The sequence below is a fragment of the Mixophyes fleayi genome, chromosome 3 (genome assembly GCF_038048845.1).
Source record: "Mixophyes fleayi isolate aMixFle1 chromosome 3, aMixFle1.hap1, whole genome shotgun sequence".
Classification (NCBI taxonomy): Eukaryota; Metazoa; Chordata; class Amphibia; order Anura; family Limnodynastidae; genus Mixophyes; species Mixophyes fleayi.
In genome coordinates, this window is record NC_134404.1 from 180,473,815 (window position 1) to 180,494,823 (window position 21,009).

General features: G+C 41.7%; 1 protein-coding gene and 1 long non-coding RNA gene across 2 annotated transcripts in view; one reads left to right on the forward strand and one right to left on the reverse strand.

Annotated features, from left to right (window-relative positions):
- The window catches only part of ASCC3 (activating signal cointegrator 1 complex subunit 3), a 605,262-nt gene extending 594,484 nt beyond the window's left edge, over positions 1-10,778 (reverse strand). Inside the window, exon 1 of the mRNA XM_075202837.1 lies at positions 10,666-10,778. The gene's annotated coding sequence lies outside the window, so the exon portion shown is untranslated. The remainder of the gene's footprint in view (positions 1-10,665) is intronic.
- LOC142144237 (uncharacterized) lies at positions 10,768-18,072 on the forward strand. Its single transcript, XR_012689676.1, has 2 exons — positions 10,768-10,881; positions 17,268-18,072. It is a non-coding gene; the product is annotated as an uncharacterized LOC142144237 (long non-coding RNA).
- Positions 18,073-21,009: the final 2,937 nt, after the last annotated feature.

Consider the following 21,009-nt stretch of genomic DNA (forward strand, 5'->3'; position numbering starts at 1 on the left):
AAAGTCTACAGTGACATTCAGGAGAGCTCCATTGCTCTATTGATAAATGTCATAGCTGAAATAGAATAAGGCAGGCTTGGACTTCTAAATATGCAGTCGCATAATGTACAGTGTTATATAGGTAACACAAAGAAGAGAGCTCCATTGCTAATTGTCATTGCTGAAATACAAATACTAGACCTGGCTGGCTTTTCTTCTGAATTTGCAGTCAAAGTGTACGGTGTTATAAAAATGGATTCACAGTCGTACACAGAAGAGCAGGAACACCAAGCAGCTGCTGCCACCAGTCATGATAATAGTAATCCCTCTACATCATCTATGTAAAAGTGCATAGTGTTTTTTAAGTCAGGGAAACAAAAATGTAAAAAATAACACCTTTTACCTTGGTCAAGAAAAAAAGACCTGTAATTCTGGCAAAGTTTTCTGCAGGAAAAAATAAAATTGCCAACATGATATTTTACACACGCAGTGGCAAAGAAAGAATGAGGCCTTCGCCTCTCTCTAGGAGTGCGAGTTCTGCAACTGTCACTAAGGCATTTTCTTGTAAGGTCATTCGGACTCCAGAAATAGTGTCTAAATACTTTCACGTGTAAAAGCTGAGCTGGAAGAAGACAGTAAGGCATTAGAGGAAAATGTATGTTCAGATTCAGAAATTACACAAATCCCTGTGGAGAGTCCATCCATGAGTGCTGTGTGTAATCATGACTATTCTGATAGTGTACCCATAAAGAAGGCCCCTTTCAGCATTTCTGCAGATGTGTGCCTGAACAGCCCGGGTCACCATGTAGCCGGTGATACTCCAATTGAGGATGCCACTTTGGAATTGCAATGATGAGGGGGATATTTGTGTAGCCGACGACTGCACTAATGAGGATGTTGATGAGGATGATGTTGTTTGTGTAAGTCCTGCACCGGTGGAAGCAGTTCTGGCCCGTGATAAGAAGAAGGCCATTGTCATACCTGGACATAAGATTAAAAATTCCACCTCTTATGTGTGGAATTATTTTTACCCAAATCCTGACAACAGTTGTCTATAGCCATTTGTAAGGTATGTAAAGCCACAGTCAGTTAGGGTAGGGACCTTAACCATCTAGGAACATCCATGTTAAGTCATTTGAAGCGAGTTCATGGCAAGCTGTTGGGAAAATCAGAAACTTATGCTAAAAAAATAACAACAAGTAGTCCATCATCAGCTTAGGACCCTTCTCTCACCTACATCCCGATGCCTGCAATCTACACCCACAACACCGTACTCATCAATATCCTCAGTAGTGATTGGAGTTAGTCCTGCATCCAAGTTGCTAAGGCTAGATGACTCCTCAACTATCCCGGATTCCTCAATCTTGAGCGTTAGTCCAACTGCTGCTGCTGTTGTTGTTGCTGCTGGGGGTGAATCTTCATCCCAGAAGCAGACCAAGAAGACGACTACTAGTAGTTTACAACAATTGACTGTTAAACAATCCTTTACAAGAGGAAGCAAGTATGTAAGCGGTCAACCAGTCGCAAAGTGGATCACAGACGCCATGGCGACTATGCTAGTATTAGATCTACATCCAATATCCACTATTAATGCAGCTGGTTTTAGACAGTTACTTGAGGTCCTGTGTCCCCATTACCAAACTCCATTATGACACCATTTTAGTAGAAAAGCTATTCCTCACCTCTACCAGAAGGTTTGTAAAAATGTAATTATTGGGCTACAAATGCCATTCTACCCACTGTACACTTAACCATAGATATAGAGACAAGCGGAACTGGGCAAACCAAAGATTATATGAATGTGACAGCCCACTGGGTTGGTGATTCGCCTTCACCAGCAGCAACATGTACCCAAGTACGTCACATTTGTCAGAGGTAGGCTACTCTGTGTATCACCAGCTTCACTAAGAGACATACAGCGGACAAAAACTAAGGGATGGCATTGCAACATGGTTTATCCCGCTTGGACTCTCCTCAGGATATGTCATTTCTGAAAACGCCACCAATATTGTGAGAGCATTACAGCTGGGTGAATTCCATCAAATTCCCTGTTTTGCTCACACAATAAACTTGGTGGTGCAGATCTTTTTAAAAAATGATAGGGACATGCAGGAGATGCTGTCTGTGGCCCGTAAAATATCTGGACATTTCCGGCATTCGACAACAGTGTGTAGGAGGTTGCAGTAGCTGCAACAGCAATTTAATTTGCCCTGCCACCAACTGAAGACAGGGGTGGTGACAAGGTGGAATTCCACCGTGTATATGCTTCTGTGGATGGAGAAACAGCTAAAGGCCATCCATGCTTACTCCACAAGCCATGACATTGGGAAAGGAGGGGGAAAGGTGGGGGGATGTATTTTAGTCAAGCGCAATGGAGAATACTTTCCGTGTTGTGGAAGGTGCTAAAACCATTCAAAGTAGTCATCTGTGAAGTGAGTTCAGACACTGCTAGCTTGAGTCTAATGATTCCCTTAGACTTTTGGAAAAGCAACTTTAGAAACTAAAGGAAATTAAACAAAGCAATTACGCTAAGTATGTCGGGCTTGTAGATTAAGTACTTTATTCGCTTCGCCAGGATCCAAGAGTTATAAAAATCTTGAAATCGAATCACTACATTTTGGCAACTGTGCTTGATCCTCGGTTTAAGAGCTATGTCTTCTCTTTGTTTTCAACTGACCCTGATCTGAAGAGTTGCAAGGAGCTCTTGGTGAGCAAGATTACAGCTCAAATATTACGTGACAGGACGGCGTCTCCTCCTTCAGATCCTCAGTCAACTGCTGCTAGGAAAAATCTTAGCTTTCCCAAGAGACCCAGGGATGATGCAGATGACTCTGCACCAAATTTTGATATCTGATCTGGTCTAAAAGAATTGACCAAAAAACGTGACACCTCTGCCGTAACTCCACCTGCTCCTACAATCAGCATCCAAAGGATGGTGGAGGATTATTTTCACAACAGCATAGACTTCTGTAATGGTGGATTCCAGCGGTGATGAATTAATAATGTGTGAGGATGATGTACACATTGATGAGGATAAAGCTGATGAGAACAACATCTTGCCACAGTAGAGTTAATTAACAGCACTGTTACCTTAGGTGCCTTAAGCCCATTGTTACCTTGTTTTGTGGGGGCCCAAACAAACCAAGCACTTCAGCCACAAAAGTGCCACTCCTTGTGGTTGAAGTGCTTGGTTTGTTAAAGTGTGCATGTCCTTTTTAAGATCCAACATAAGGGTGGATGAGAGGGCCCAAGGACAATTCCAACTTGCAACAATTTTCTTTTCTGTCACTGCTGTGTGCCAATGTGTCCTAGATGTGCTAGGAACTGCGGTGTGTTTGACTCATTGCTTTGTCGCTTAGCATCAAGCAGGGTCGCTGCAGTATTTGTCCGAAAGTGTATGAAAATAATATTGTGACCTGTGAGGTGGTCAAAATTAACTGCAAATGACTTGAAATTAGTGCTATTGAGGTTAATAATGTAGGAATAAAAAAGAGCAAAATTAGGTGATTTTAGCATATTTTAGTAATTTTTCTAAAAAATACAGATCCAAAACCAAAACCTGCGAGGGCAGTTTTGCCAAAAACCAAAACCAAAACAAAAACACAAAGCTAATCCAGATCCAAAACCAGTTCACAGGGGTCAGTGAGCATCTCTAATTTATAGATATCCAGCTTGCAGTTCCACCAAAGGGGCCACTGTGGTACTTCTCTCCTACCTGCCAGAGCTAGGCTCATTATTCCAGGATGCTGAGCACCTGTTCCTGGCCTATACAAAGGTGCCTGTCCTAGCAGCCTTTGCCAGTTCATCTGTTGCCTTGACCTCTGCTGGTTCTCCTGTGAATTATCCGGTTTGACTTTCTGGTTTTCACACCTCTTCCTGTGACTCCCGACTTGGCTTTGTTTTGACAACACCCACCGTTTGCATCCTGTTTCCAGTCACTCCTGTGCATTAGCCTGCAGACTATTGCATCCTATGTGTCATCTCTACTGTCTAGTGGTAATGCCTCGCAGACCAGTCACATCCGGTATCACAAAGATAATCCAGATCCAAAACCAGTTCACGGGGGTCAGTGAGCATCTCTAATGAGCACAGTTAATTAGTACAGGCAGCACAGTGCTGTGTTGCAAGTGTTCTCTGGGCTGCACATGACGTTAATCACTGAAATGCACCGAGTTGAGTAGCACCAAGTAAGAATTATTTACATGAAATGACACTTTTTTAAACTATGGGTCAGCATCCAAAACATGGGTTAAATGTCATTTAATGTGGATCTTTATACAATTAACTTTCTACTTCCAGCTGATTAATCAAAATGAAGCTGATTAGTAAAATGTTAATATTGTTATTTTGTATAAGTTTCCATGTCCTATTTGTTATATGAATTAATAATGCAAGCACAAGTAAAATAATTAGAATGAAATACATTATGAATTAAAATCTTAGCATTGAGTTGCAAAGCTGATTTGCAACAATGGAAGGGGTATTTATTTCTACAGACTTCCCTTATATGTTCTGATTTACTCCTATAGTACTTTGGTTGGGCTCCTCCAATCAGCAGCAGGTTTCACATTTGAACAGCTGCATCAGATTCCCCCCTAGGTTTTTCGCATAGATAACTGAAGATCATTGAAGCTAAACATGAAAGGTCCTGAAAACCTGCATGCGACAGGATCTTGCTTAAAGGAACTACTAGTGAGGGGCATACACCAGAATATATAATTAGAGAAAGCAGGGCATTTAACAAAAGGCTATAGAAATGTTGTATTTAGAGATGCTCTTATTATTTATGATGCAGCCAGATGTGCAATACTAAACATTGTTTTGTGTCTCTTGGCATCACAAAATGAAAACAATTCAATGGCATCAAAAACAAAAATAAAATTGTAGCACATCATCTCATCTCCTCACCATGACTTGCAGAGGCCTGATGTCTGGGACATTTGTCAGGTACTCCACAGCCCCTACTCAATGGTCATTTTTTTATGCCAAATGAGGTAGCAGAGGCTTGAAATTAAGCATTGTGATTACTCAAAACTTTGTGACAAGAACACAAAGTTTGATGCTCGACTACTATCAAAGCCGTGCTGCATCTCCTACTTTACAATGCAAATGTGATACCAATATGCTTGATATTAGTGGTAAAAAAAAAACCAGCATGTAGCAAACAAACAAAAACATTAGTTTTTCGGAGAGCATGAGTGATCCATACAATTTTTTTTAATTTAATTTTTCAATATAACAAGCGTATATTGAAACTATCTAAATTTTTAATATTGTACATTGAATACTAGATGTACTTATTTCTCCAAACATTGCATTAGAAATATAACTATAAATTTGTAACATAGCTCCCTGTGACAAATAGAATATATATCTTCAAATTAGTTTCACTAGCCGTTGACAGACTGCTAATAATTGAATTTATGAATGGCTCCTGCTCAGTGTAATTAAAAAACTATGTTCCTGTATGATAAGACGACGCTTGTTGCAAAAATAATCTTACACCGTTTAATCGGCATCGCTCAATGTATGGGCTGGGTACGTTCTTTTATAGTCGTTCTTGCGGTGGTCAGATTTCTATGTTTTTGTTATTCTAATCAGGATCTATTCCAGATGCAATACGCGGAGGTTATGAAGCTTGCAGGGATTACTTGTCAAATAGTACCAAAGCTATGCAAGAAGAACAGTAACAATACAGCAGTAATACAGTGATTATAAAAGGTTTTTAATTTTAGCTCCAAATAAAACAATGATTTAGTGTTCATAGCATACCCACTTGCATAATATACGCTACTAGCAAAAAGATAGATAGCCTCAGCGCCACATAATCGGTTTGGTTTCAAGACCCACTCGGAACAATAAGAGGTTAAACAAGACAGCTTATATGAAACGGAAGAAAATTAAGTCTATTTTAGAACTATACTTAAAATTAATGTACTTATGAATTAGGGAGGAAAGGAACACCATAAGATTATTTTAATTTGAGGTGGCATAGGGTAAAAACTTTTTTTTAAAATTTAACAGACATAAACATAAGTCTGATCCATATTCTGAGATTAACTAGTTGCTTGCGACATACATACAATTACTCTTTGATAGAATACCAAGTAACACATCAAAAATTTTTTAAAGCAACTATATTACTGTTGTACTGATTCAGCTGTGTAATATTGTTATTGCAACTAGCGTCTTATCATACAGGAATGTAGCTTTATTATTATACTGATCAGGAGGCATTCATAAATTCAATAAATAGCAGTCTGTCAACTGCTAGTAAAGCTACTTTGAAGATATATATTCTATATGTCACAGGGAGCTATATTACCCCAATGTTAAATTAGAATTATTTCTAATACATTATTATGGTCCATGCTATTTTTTAACATTGAATCCTCACAATAAACTGTTTTAATGCATATTAATACAGATAATTATATTTTATATGTACAGTAAATACCACTTTCCTTTCTCTTCGTCAATAACTGAGGTCTTTTCAAACTGTGCAGGGCCACAAAGTGAATCTACGCAAATACAGCTATGCACACCTATGACATTTTGTCACTTACTACTCATTATGACTGAAGAGGCGTGATGGAGGAGAGAGGGGGTGTGTTAAAGTAGCCAAGTACAATCATGACGCGTTCTCTCAATTCAAATTGGGAAAAAGACGCAGATAAGGCAGAAAAAAATAGTTTTATTTGTGGGTGGTCAGGGGCAGATTTACGTAATGGAAGATGATGATGACAATTGCCAGAACTAGTGAATTACTTGTAAACAGATGTTTGCAAATAACTTGCAGATGTTTATTGATACTTCACTAGTTGCTTCGTTATACATTGCGAGTGTGTTTTAGCAATAACATTCTTTTATTTTATTTTTGGAAAGCATGACTGGAAGATGTTACTGCATTATTAGATAGATTGTTCAAGATTAAATGATGCTTCATAGCATTTGAAACAAAAAAGAAAAGGTTTATTACATCGCAAGTGGAATGTAAGTGTCTGAAGGGTGTGTCTATAGTAATGCAAATGTATATGCTACTTATTCACATAAAGATGCATCCCCAAGTCTGAATACGGGTAGAAATACACTTTTTTTTTATTTTATGCACAACTTTTTCAATTGCAGTTTTTTGCAGCCCTTGACGAGTAAACAGCTGTTGTGCCCATGGTTTGTTCTTAATAAGTGTGGATAGGAAAAAGTGATTTTCATCTATGAAACTTTTGGATTCTGTATCCCTCAAAGAAGTGATGTAAGGTTAGCACGATAAACCAACCATAGACAACTTTAAAAACAAAATCTAATCCAGATAAAGAATTGGTCAGATCACATTTTGGAAATGGGGTCATTTCACATCAGTTCAACCAGGTGTGTCCACCACTCATCTCAGATTTTAACGAATTTTTTTTAGTTAAGAGAGTATGTCCAAAAAACTATTCTGCCACGTATCTTGACTGTCTGACCATTAGTTTTCGAAATATTGAATTTTCAATGTACTGAACTATTTAGTAATCACAGCTTATTTAGTCCAGTTTATTTGAAGTTAACAGTGTATTTTTAAGCAATCACCACGAAATTTGGACCCCTAAGATAACTTTTCCTCCCGAATCCACAAATCCAAACTAAATTACTGTATCTGCCTTCCGATTCGAGTTACAGCAAGCTTCTGGAATAGGATTTTAAAAAAACGCTATAGAACAGAGTACCATACTGATTTTTATTGTGGTAGTAATGTATACCTTTGTTCAGCACCTAATAAAATTTGGGAAATCTAATGTTTATTTAACCTAGCGTTTTAATTCTTTTCCAAAACCTTACATTTTTCCTGTAACTGGAAACATAAGGCAGATAAAGTATTTTGGTTTGGATTTGGGATTAAAAGTTACCTCATTGGTCCAAATTTTGTGGCAATTACTTAATAAACACCAGTGATACTTAAAATAAACTGTATTAAATAAGCCGCGATTAGTAAATAGTTTAATACAAAAAGCAATATTTCGGAAACACAATGGTCACACAGTCGAGATATTTGGCAGAATAGTTTTTTGGACATGCTCTTTAATAAAAAAAAATTGTTAAAATCTGAGATGGGTGGTGGACACATCTTGTTGAACTGATGTGGTACGAGCCAGGTACTAATTAAATAAGTTAAGAATATGCATTACGTTGGTCCGATTACTAATAATATTACCATGTTATTAGCATAGATAGATATATAGATAGATAGATGTACCACTAGCACCCCTGGGCTTGACTAAATTTTAGCCGGTACACTGATAGAAAAAGGTTGCTGACCCCTTGGGACAGGATGGACCGCCTATGCCACCCTGTATGTTGTTGCTGGGAACTGGCTGTGCTTACTGTGTCACCGTTCCCTTTCGTTATCCCAAATGCGCCCTCTAACTGCAGTAGGAGGGGCTTTCAAATGCTGCCACCACTGGACTCCTAACCAGCATCCAGTACCGGGTTTCTTCTGAGTAACTGATGCTGCTAGTGTACACCGTTACTGGTGTACCTGGGCTGGTACCCCTGACCTCTTCCTATGGATCAGGGTTGCTGTGGATGGATCCCCCGTGGCCAATCACAGTGACCAGAGCTGCTAGGTAGCGGGCAGAGTGGTGGTACCGGAAAGCTGGGTCCAAACCTCAGAAACAGCCTGGACCAGATTAGATTTTGGGTCTAATCTGTAGGTCACAGGGATAGAGAAGTTTCCAAGCAGGTCTTTGAAGCAAATGATGTTTATTTGCTCACCCTGGTTAAAGGTATCAGGAAGCAAGTCAAATAGAACAGGAATAACAATTTTCAATACAAGACAGTGTTTTTTATACAGATTTGAACACAGCCTCACAGGGTAAGCCAGCCCCCTGAGGTCTGACCTATTTTTAGAATAAGGATGCAGTTTGTTTACCCAAACATGGATTTACATGCAATGCAAAGCTAACAATATTTACACTTATCTGTGATATCCTAAAACTTGCTGTGATTTCCTGCATCTTGTTTTGGATGCAGGAAATCTAGTAGCCCGTCTAATTAAACCTTCCTGCGCCTTCAGGTGCTGGACCCTCACACATCAAAAGGTCTAATTAACATGAGATTAGCATGGGTCCTTTCTTCAGCCAGCTACAGAATACACATTGCCAAAGAAAGTTACAAAACCCCAATTAAGTAATTTCCATACTCCAAGATACACAAAAGACTTCCTCAACAAAGGCTTACTGTATCAGATAAATACCTCATAAATAATCCATTTCCTCTAGCAAAGTTAAAACAAACAAATTTCTTCCCCTGGTCCCAGAAATAAAGATATCTCCTTTACCAACATACACATAATGTCACAAATAAGTACATTTGCAATTATGTAAATAAGCACCCTGCGCTATTTCCTTTAAATAACTTTATACCATAAGTTATTTATAAGTGATCCACCCCCGATTTAGGAGCTCAGCAGAACTGAAGATATTTGAGATAAGCTGTTTATCAAAAGGAAGTTATTTGTTCCTACAAAAATCAGCCATTACCAGGCTTTCCAGCATGCGTTTGCCTAAAATGTGTGATTACAACAACTTGCAATAAGGTAGACGACAAGGTTATACAATATTAATATCTGCCTTCGCTTATCTCTAAATAACTTATAAAAGAAAATTCAGAGTGTTTGGGAACCGTTGTATGCCTACAAATATATATAATTGAAAAATGGCCCTCTCCAGATGTTTATTCCTTCATTCACAAAACCTAACCTTAATGTCCGATCCCTCTCCCCGAGACACCTAAAACACCCACAATTAGAAGTAATTTAGAAGTACTATAAAACATGAAGTAAGCACATTATATAGGAACAGAAAAAGTTTATGGTTCTGTACTTTAATATACTAGATTACTTGTGAAACATTCTAAGTATATATGGTTTCCCTGTTTAACTTTTTATTTTGTAAATATCTGGTAAAACGAATCAAAATTGACACATCTACAGTAGATGATCTGCTTACTATCAATACATTGTAACTTGTATATGCCACAAGTTAAGTTCACACTGTATCAACATGTATGTTTACTCAGTAATCTAAAAGTTTACAGCCCTAAGGATATTCAATTGGCCATGGTGTGCTGCCGGATATCACCACAACTGGCTGCGCAAGTTGCCAGCCATTACGTCAAGGAATCTCCACTCATTTTTCCTCCCACCTCTAGGAGATGCAAGGAAAAATGAGCAGAGATCCATCCTTAACACTATGCAATGTGTCTTCATGGACTGTTTCAGAGACACATCACACTGAAATGAATCTCCTCCCCTACAGTCCTAAATTATACCAAAATCAGGACACAGTGGATATAATAAACCATTATTCCACATTATCCCTGGTTATGACTCCACATGTTCCGATTTTTCCTGCATAATTATTCCCACCCAACATCTTTGAATTATAGGAAAGAACTATTGCCATGAAACATAACTGTACATATTAATGCATTTCAGAGTGTACTAAACATATTATTTGAAAAAAAACTTTATTTTATATTATTACCAGCACTCACATACTTTTACTTTCGGGCAGATTGATAATGTTGATATATACTAAAAGAGGACGTAGGGCACAGTCGCAGCTAGAAGTGACAGGCACCGGTGGTACACTGTGAAACATGAAGTGCATATAGACAGGTAGATGTGCACAATATGGGGAGTCTTACTTTTAGCACTGTCTCAGGACTACACAGTATAGTGGCAGTATGGTCGGCTCACTGCAGCACGGCGCCGGTCCGTTCGGTAGTGGCTAGATCCCTGTCAGGTACCTTCAGACGTCATATGACATCACCAGGCCATGTGACTGCATCGGTCACATGACACAGTGCGGGCAGGCTGCCGGATGTGTTCCCGTTTCTTTTTGCTGTGCAGGGGAGAGTAAGGTAAGAAAATGGGTTTATGGAGAAGGGGCATGTGTGAGTAAATGTGCTGGGCTGAGATGGGCATGTGTGACTAAAGGTTTAGGGCAGACATGGGCATGTGTGACTAAAGGCGCTGGACAGAGAGGGGACATGTGTGACTAAAGTCGCTGGACAGAGAGGGGACATGTGTGACTAAAGGCGCTGGACAGAGAGGGGACATGTGTGACTAAAGGCGCTGGACAGAGAGGGGGCATGTGTGACTAAAGTCGCTGGACAGAGAGGGGGCATGTGTGACTAAAGTCGCTGGACAGAGAGGGGGCATGTGTGACTAAAGTCGCTGGACAGAGAGGGGACATGTGTGACTAAAGGCGCTGGACAGAGAAGGGACATGTGTGACTAAAGGCGCTGGTCAGAGAGGGGACATGTGTGACTAAAGGTGCAGGGCAGAGAGGGGCATGTGTGTCTAAAGGTGCAGGGCAGAGAGGGGGCATGTGTGACTAAAGGTGCTGGACAGAGAGGACATGTGTGACTAAAGGCGCTGGGCAGAGAGGGGGCATGTGTGACTAAAGGCGCAGGGCAGAGAGGGGGCATGTGTGACTAAAGGTGCTGGGCAGAGAGGGGGCATGTGTGACTAAAGACGCTGGGCAGAGAGGGGGCATGTATGGCTAAAGATGCAGGGCGGAGAGGGGACATGTGTGACTAAAGGCGCTGGACAGAGAGGGGACATGTGTGACTGAAGGCGCTGGACAGAGAGGGGACATGTGTGACTAAAGCGCTGGGCAGAGAGGGGGCATGTGTGAAGGTGCTGGGCAGAGAGGGGGCATGTGTGAAGATGCTGGGCAGAGAGGGGGCATGTGTGTCTAAAGGTGCAGGGCAGAGAGGGGGCATGTGTGACTAAAGGTGCAGGGCAGAGAGGGGGCATATGTGACTAAAGGTGCTGGGCAGAGAGGGGGCATGTGTGACTAAAGGCGCTGGGCAGAGAGGGGGCATGTGTGACTAAAGGTGCAGGGCAGAGAGGGGGCATATGTGAACCTGCTGGGCAGAGGGGGGCATGTGTGACTGAAGCTGCTGGGCAGAGGGAGGCATGTGTGAAGGTGCAGGGCAGAGAGGGGGCATGTGTGAAGGTCCTGGGCACAGAGGGGCATGTGTGAAGGTCCTGGGCACAGAGGGGCATGTGTGAAGGTCCTGGGCACAGAGGGGCATGTGTGAAGGTCCTGGGCACAGAGGGACATGTGTGAAGGTCCTGGGCACAGAGGGGCATGTGTGAAGGTCCTGGGCACAGAGGGGCATGTGTGAAGGTCCTGGGCACAGAGGGGCATGTGTGAAGAACCTGGGCACAGAAGGGCATGTGTGAAGGTGCTGGGCAGAGAGGGGCTTGTTTGATTAAAGGTTTAGGGTAGAGAGGGGGCATGTGTGACTAAAGGTGCAGGGCAGAGAGGGGGCATATGTGAACCTGCTGGGCGGAGGGGGGCATGTGTGACTGAAGCTGCTGGGCAGAGGGAGGCATGTGTGAAGGTGCAGGGCAGAGAGGGGGCATGTGTGAAGGTCCTGGGCACAGAGGGGCATGTGTGAAGGTCCTGGGCACAGAGGGGCATGTGTGAAGGTCCTGGGCACAGAGGGACATGTGTGAAGGTCCTGGGCACAGAGGGGCATGTGTGAAGGTCCTGGGCACAGAGGGGCATGTGTGAAGAACCTGGGCACAGAAGGGCATGTGTGAAAATGCTGGGCAGAGGGGGGCGATGTGTGGCTAAAGATGTTGGGAAAAGGGGGGCATGTGTGACTAAAGGCGCTGGCCAGAGAGGGGGCATGTGTGAAGGTGCAGGGCAGAGAGGGGGCATGTGTGAAGGTGCAGGGCAGAGAGGGGGCATGTGTGAAGGTGCAGGGCAGAGAGGGGGCATGTGTGAAGGTGCAGGGCAGAGAGGGGGCAAGTGTGAAGGTCCTGGGCACAGAGGGGCAAGTGTGAAGGTCCTGGGCACAGAGGGGCATGTGTGAAGGTCCTGGGCACAGAGGGGCAAGTGTGAAGGTCCTGGGCACAGAGGGGCATGTGTGAAGGTCCTGGGCACAGAGGGGCATGTGTGACTAAAGGCGCTGGCCAGAGAGGGGGCATGTGTGAAGGTGCAGGGCAGAGAGGGGGCATGTGTGACGGTGCAGGGCAGAGAGGGGGCATGTGTGAAGGTGCAGGGCAGAGAAGGGGCATGTGTGAAGGTGCAGGGCACAGAGGGGCATGTGTGAAGGTCCTGGGCACAGAGGGGCATGTGTGAAGGTCCTGGGCACAGAGGGGCATGTGTGAAGGTCCTGGGCACAGAGGGGCATGTGTGAAGGTCCTGGGCACAGAGGGGCAAGTGTGAAGGTCCTGGGCACAGAGGGGCATGCGTGAAGGTCCTGGGCACAGAGGGGCATGTTTGATTAAAGGTTTGGGTAGAGAGGGGGCATGAGTGACTGAAGATTTAGGGCAGAGAGGGGACATGTGTGACTAAAGCTGCTGAGCAGAGGGGGGCATGTGTGACTAAAGGCGCTGGCCAGAGAGGGGGCATGTGTGACTAAAGCTGCTGGGAAGAGGGAGGCATATGTGACTAAAGCTGCTGGGCAGAGTGGGGGCATGTGTGGCTGAAGGTGCTGGGAAGAGAGTGGGGCATTTGTGGCTAAAGGTGCTGGGCAGAGAGGGGGGCATGTGTGACTAAAAGCTGCAAGTGGACAGAGAGGAGCAGGTGAGGGAGAAGCTTCTTTCCCACAAGGCCTCTTCTCAGCCAGCAGTACAATTTTATATTGTTAATCAACAATACCCTGACATCACTCACCAGCTTTCTCTGTATTCTCCATGACACATGCTCATTATCTTTTCCCTTACAGGCCACCTGCCCACAATCGTGTCTCATTGCGGCACACCTGCTTTTTCCTCACATGCTTCGGTGCCTCAATTCGTACACCTCTTACTTCAAAATGAAAAGAAGCACTTTTTATTTGAAAGAGCAATAGAGTCTTACCAGCAAACGAGATAATAATATAGAGACCATTATTGGCATAGATGTTGTGGTGTTGTTTTTTAAAAAATTTGTATCTAGTCACCTTTTAGTCAGATGATATTAGCATTACAAACCAGGGGCCTGATTCATTAAGGAACTTAAATTAAGAAGTTTCTGATTTAAGTCTCCTGGACAAATCCATGTTAGAATGCAAGGGGTGCAAATTAGTTTTCTGTTTTGCACATAAGTTAAATACTGACTGTTTTTTCGTGTAACACACAAATATCAACTTTAAATTTCAGTGTACAAATAAGCTATCAAGCATTTGTGTGCTACATGAAAGAACAGTCAGTATTTAACTTATGTGCAAAACAGAAAACTAATTTTCACCCCTTGCATTGTAACATGGTTTTGTCCAGGAGGCTTAAATAAGAAACTTCTTAATTTAAGTTCCTTAATGAATCAGGCGCCATGAGAATAATTGCTTTTGTCACAACACCGTATATAAAAAAAACTTCTCGATTATCTCACAAAAATAACAATACATCCAGTTTTCTATGCACTTTTTTTAGGTGGCATACTTCAGCCTTCTCACTTATCGATAACTTTAAATGTTGTTATATTTCAGGCATTCATTGCAGGACACCAGGAACCATTGGAGGATAGTATAGGGACCAGGCAAAAGGGCAATTTAAGGCACCCTAGAAGATCACTGACACTCCTCCTGCTCTATACCCATCTCCTGTTAGGCCTTCAGCTTAAAATAATTGCCCAGCATAGCAGGACATATTTTTTATTACTGGGGTGGTCTCCAAAGTCTGCGACTTAAGTGTCACAGCGCAGATGATTGTGCAATGCTCGGCGCAGGAGATTGAAGGTAATGAGGTGCTTATGCTAATACACCCCACCCCACCATGCTGGATTCCTCTGCAGGACCTGGCCATAGTCGCTACAGGGGTTCCCAGGCAGTGATTGTAGGAATGGCAGTGTTCTGTTGGTCAGCAAGACGGCGAGTGTTACCTTTTCCACACCACAGTGCTGGGAGATAGGTTTATTAAGTTGCTGTGGGCCACAGGAATGGCTAGCTTTTAGTGTTGGAGCAGGCTTTATGTTGATGAAATTAATATTGTATTTTAAAACCGCAAATTAACATTTTATTTTATATCAATATCCGTTTTTGCGCATTTGTTTTAAACATTCCAAAGCTAAAAAATGCTATTTAAATAATCATTTATTTTCTGACGCTTGCTTACAAATGTAAATAATGAATGCGAACGTTGTTATTAGGAGAAGGAAAAATAAAATGCCAGCGATCAGACAAGTGAAGCAGAAGCCTATTCCTGAAATTCCTTTGCAGTCTTGAACCGTAAATTTGCAATAGGTTGTGTTGGCTATAGGCGTCCTATATAGACCTGCCCTTTCTAGTACTACTGTAGGCGGGGCAGGAACCCAACAAGATGTCCCCACGGGGAATGCGCCTTGGTGTGTGAGAGTAGTAGGAAACCTGCTTCAGATCCAGCATGTCTTCAGCTAAAATGACTTCATTAACAAATGTTTCCAGTTAAGTCGGGTCAGCATAAAAGTCAATGAAGTCACCACTTACCGTCAGGGGGTGGAAGAGCTAATACTTGCTGTGCGCCAGGTGTATGTAAGCATGTTTGTTGCATATAGTCATGGTCAAAAGTTTTGAAAATGACACAAATATTATTTTTCACAAAGTCTGCTGCCTCAGTTTTTATGATGGCAATTTGCATATACTCCAGAAGTGTTAGAGTTGAGTTAGAATGACAGACTGGATTCTTGAAAAGGAGGATGGAGCTTTAAATCATTGTTCTTCCTCTCTTAACCATGGTTACCTACAAGGAAACATGTGCAGTCATCATTGCTTTGCACAAAAAGGGCTTCACAGGCAAGGATATTGCCGCTTATAAGATTGCACCTAAATCATCCATTTAGGGCAGGCCTGTCCAACCTGCGGCCCTCCAGATGTTGTGAAACTACAAGTCCCAGCATGCCCTTCTATCAACAGGTTGTCTACTAGCAAAGCATGCTGGGGCTTGAAGTTTCACAACACCTGGAGGGCCGCAGGTTGGACAGGCCTGATTTAGGGGATCATTAAGAACTTCAAGGAGAGAGTTTTAATAGTTGTAAAGAAGGCTTCAGGGTGCCCAAGAACATCCAGCAAGTGCCAGGACCGTCTCCTAAAGTTTATTTAGCTGCAGGATCGGGGCACCACCAGTGCAGAGCTTGCTCAGGAATGGCAGCAGGCAGGTGTGAGTGCATCTGCACGCACAATGAGGCGAAGACTTTTGGAGGATGGCCTGGTGTTAAGAAGGCCAGGAATGAAGCCACTTCTCTCCAGAAAAACATCAGTCAGACTGATATTCTTCAAAAGGTACAGGGTTTGGACTGCTGTGGACTGGGGTAAAGTCATTTTCTCTGATGAATCCCCTTTCAGATTGGGGAATCTGCAAAAACGCTTGTCCAGGGAAGGAAAGGTGAATGCTACCATCAGTCCTGTTTCATGCCAACAGTAAAGCATCTCGAGACCATTCATGTGTGGGGTTGCTTCTCAGCCAAGAGAGTGGGCTCATTCACAATTTTGCCGAAGAATACAGCCATGAATAAAGAATGGTACCAAAACATCCTCCAAGAGTAACTTCTCCCAATCATCCAAGAACAATTTGGTGACAAACAATGCCTTTTCCAGCAAGATGGAGCACCTTACCATAAACAAAACTGATAACTAAGTGGCTCAAGGATCAAATCATCGAAATTTTGGGTACATGGCCAAGAAACTCCCCAGACCTTAATCCTAGTGAGAACTTGTGGTCAATCCTCTAGCGGCAGGTGGAGGAACAAAAACACACAAATTCTGACAAACTCCAAGCATTGAATAGGCAAGAATTGGAGGCCATCTTTCAGTATGTGGCCCAGAAGTTGATTGACAACATGCCAGGGCAAATTGCAGAGGTCTTCAAAAAGGATGATCAACACTGCAAATATTGACTCTTTGCATAAACTTAATGTAATTGTCAATAAAAGCCTTCAACACTTACGAAATGCTTGTAATTGTACCTCAGTATACCATAGCAACATCTGACAAAAAGATCTAAAAACACTGAAGCAGCACACTTTGTAAAGACCAATACTTGTAATTCTCAAAACTTTTGGCCATGACTGTACTGTCCAGACTGCTGCAACCTCCATCTTGCTGTAATGAAATCCTGGTCCCCTACTATCCATTCAAATAGCCGCTGCAGAAATAACCTCGCTACTCTCCACCATTAATTACTGCTCTAATGAAATCATATTGTCCTTCATTTTAATTATATTTTCACTATAAAAGTATTTAGTGCTGTCCAATCCATTTCCACTTATACCTATTATCACAATCTCTATACATACCAACCCTCTGCTCACGCTGATTTTTTTTTTGTCCAGGATACCTCTGCTCTCAGGACTACGACTTCTGGAATGCTGCCCCTGGAAATCTTCAACAGAAGGTCTGTCTGTCAAGTATTGTCTCTAACTGCAGGATCCTGCTTGCCTGTTTAACGAACAGTTCAAATAGTGCTTGTGACTTGCTCCGACCAGAGCTGCGTTCCAGAGAGTAAAAGGATAAGTGTTGGAGGACTATTATGTGTTTTCTTCTTTAAAGTGTCTGTTGATCAAACAATATTAACGAAGGAGAACACAAGAAGCATAAAAGTACAGACAGTTTATTAATTATTTTATTTCTACTCCTGGGGGTAAATGTATGAAAGTCCGGTTTCTACAAGTCGCCGGAAATCGGCGACTTTGCAGTGAAAATTTAAAGGGGCGATGGCTTGTAAAGGCAAACTTGTCTTTACAAGCCATCGCCGCTTTATATTTTACCTGCAAAGTCGCCGATTTCCAGCGACTTGCAGAAATCGGACCCATTGAACTTGACGTTATTATCCCACCTGATAATGCCTGATAAACTTAACGTGAAGAGTGATAGTTATGTTGTCGCTTGTCATGATGAGGACCAGCAAGTGGAATATATTACCTGATATTGTAAATGGATGTTATCGGGCATTTGTGTGTGCTGTCACATAATATAGACAGCTGAACTTTGTAATACACTGGATATTTTAATATTTTGTAAGAAATACCCAATGTAATGTAAACATCGCATACTGAAAGCAACTTTTCTGTATATTTGGGAGGTAAGGGTTGTTATAAAGTAGTTAATTCTTTCACCATTAAAATTACTATATCTTTATTGTTTTGCCTGCTATACTTTCTCAAAAACATCTACATTTTTAGTATATCAAGTCTGTACTTTACCTGTAATTGCTTCCCCACCCCCCCTCCCAGCAGTGGATGACCCAGGAGGGGTTGACTAATCCAGGCGGCCAGACCAGCACGCTCATTGGGGTATATTTACTAAACTATGAGTTTGAAAAAGTATAGATGTTGCCTATAGCAACCCATCAGATTCTAGTTATTTATTTTAGTACATTCTACAAAACGACAGCTAGAATCTGATTGCTAGAGGCAACATCTCCACTTTTTCAAACCTGCAGTTTAGTACATTTACCCCATTGTCTTGCACTGCATGTGATCGAATTATTTCAATAATCTATTTAGTGCTGTCACCATGCCATAAACCTCTCTGTGAAAATGGTGCACAATATTCACAATGTAGAGTAACTTACACACGTAGGACCACTGGCCACACTTGACTTGGACAGACACACTGCTTTTTAGGTAGCAAATTTTCTTTTGTGTACAAGCCCCCAGACCTGGAAGACAGGTTTTGACTCAACCCCCCCTCCCATGTATGTTAGATATATTCTCTCTATTCTTATCTTTTTTTAGAAAAGTGATGACCTAATTTGCCAACATATTATGAGAACCATATGCCACATATTAGAATTGTTTAATTGAATGCCTACATTTCTTTTAGCCTGACAATCATTACATATTCACGATTGTTATGATTAAAAAAATGTCCAAATTTTTGGAAAAAATGCATCTAGCTCCATGTCTATTACATTACATCTGCTTGTAAGAAGGGTCCCTGCATAATAAACTTCATTTTGCACCTATGTCAGGAAGAAGTAACTTGTACTATGTTAGGGTAATTTTACCTCTCCTTTATCAAGTCCCTTCAGATATCAGTGAGATAAGATGCTGGTTAACCAGGAGATCAGTAATCAAGACACAGACATGCCAATGTCAAGATGTATACTGAACTGTGCTCGTTTATTTCTGGCATACATTTATACATGAAAAAACGTTTGATCTGGTTATAGGATAGAAACACAAGATTGATATTTTCCTGAGTAAATATAAATCTTCTGACAAAGCTAGTTAGTTCTCTTCATGTCACTTTTATGGGTTCTTCTTATCATAGGTTCTTCTTATCATCTTTGCTGGCGCCAATACTCTCAATGCCATCATTCGTGTTCCCATGTCCTAGTACTCCCAATGCCATCATTCATTATCCCATGTCCTAGGCCTCCATCCGGGGTCTTTGAGATAGGTCAAAGCTGGAGCTGGTGATTATGCTGAATGTATTTTTAAGGCAAATACCAAGATTTTTTAACTCCTTCACATATCATTATTACCATCATAATTGAGGCCCTAAAACTGCTCTCAACTACGATTTGCAATTGATCCATAATAATCCCACCGGCGCTTAATTGTATAGTATGCCACTAACTACTCTTTTTTCAGTGCAGGTAATTTTAAGTTAGGTGTGTGTCTGATACTAAATTTGCCATACACAAATGTGGTGCACTCTGTAATTTTCACTGTAGGTTGTGCCCAACACAGTAAGTCCTGAGAGACAAAAGCTGTGGCATTGAAAGAAAGATAATTCTGCAAATAATCTAAAGAATAAAGATCCTGTTTTATTAATTACTATCTGTAGTACCCGGCGTTTCCTGGGTTTAAATCTTCAAGCTATTAAGTTATCAATGAGTTGGGTATAACTGTCAAACTTTTAAAAATAATTAGCAGCTTAACAGGTCTTCCAACACACCCATGAGGTGGCTGCCCAGTGTCTCTTTTGTTTTTATATTAAATGTCATTGCAATCCATCTAGTGGAAGGCCCAGAACACGCTCCCTGGGTTAAAGTTTAGCCCAGCATACACCAACGGGAGGTTCTACTGGAAACCTAACCCACCTATAACCTGACCAGGATCCAACTGAACCACCTTGTGATTGTTTAATCCGAAATCGGTACAGGGGTGTCCGAATGCATAAACGGATAGACAAGCAGACCAATGATTTTTATATATAAGGTTTTTACTGTGATAGGGCATCCTCAAAATCATTCCTCCTTTTGTCTGCCTTACTTACATTGTTCCACATTGATAATTGTTGTTATGATAATTGCTATACCTATTCCCAGTGCCCTTCTTGACTATGGTTCCAGTAGGATTAACAAAAGGGAGTGATGAGGTATCCTAGTACATGGACAGGAGACAATGACTGAGACCTGTTGTGGCTAATTATGCCACATAAGTACCCCTTGAGCCAAATATATACACTGGTGTCCGAAAAAAATTTTTTAACTTAAAATGTTAATTAACACGAAAATCTGTACTTTAATTTTTATGAATGTTTGTTGATAAACCTTAAAGCTACACTTGTCAACTTTTAAATTGAGCCCCCTCTCCTGGAGTGGTGGTAAAGTATGAGGACTGAGGGTGTGGGGCGTGGTAAATTGCATCATTTTGACATTCACCCCTGCAACGCATTGACACAGCCACGTCATTTTGAACTGCAGGGTAGAGACAACATTACGAGATTCTGCGTAAATTGCGTCAAGGAGGCTATCATCCTACCCACTTCACTAGAAAATGGCAGGATGCGGGAGAATTGACTGCTCCCACAGGAGTGCGAGAGACCTAACCAGAATTCAGGAGTCTCCCGGAAATTCCTGTATGATAAAAAACATAGCCTAAAAAAAACATCTACTACATAGTCTACAGCATTAAAGCTGGATACACACTACAGAAAATTTCTTCCGATTCGCTATTTTAAGATTTAACAAAGATTGAAAGTTCTGATGAGCATGCCGATTCATGAATACACACCTACATCATTTACCTTCAGATCCGTGTTCTTCATCTGTCAACCATTGGCCGAAAAGATTGTGACACTGTAAATTCTATGGAGATCTGCTTACACTGCTCGTCGTGAATG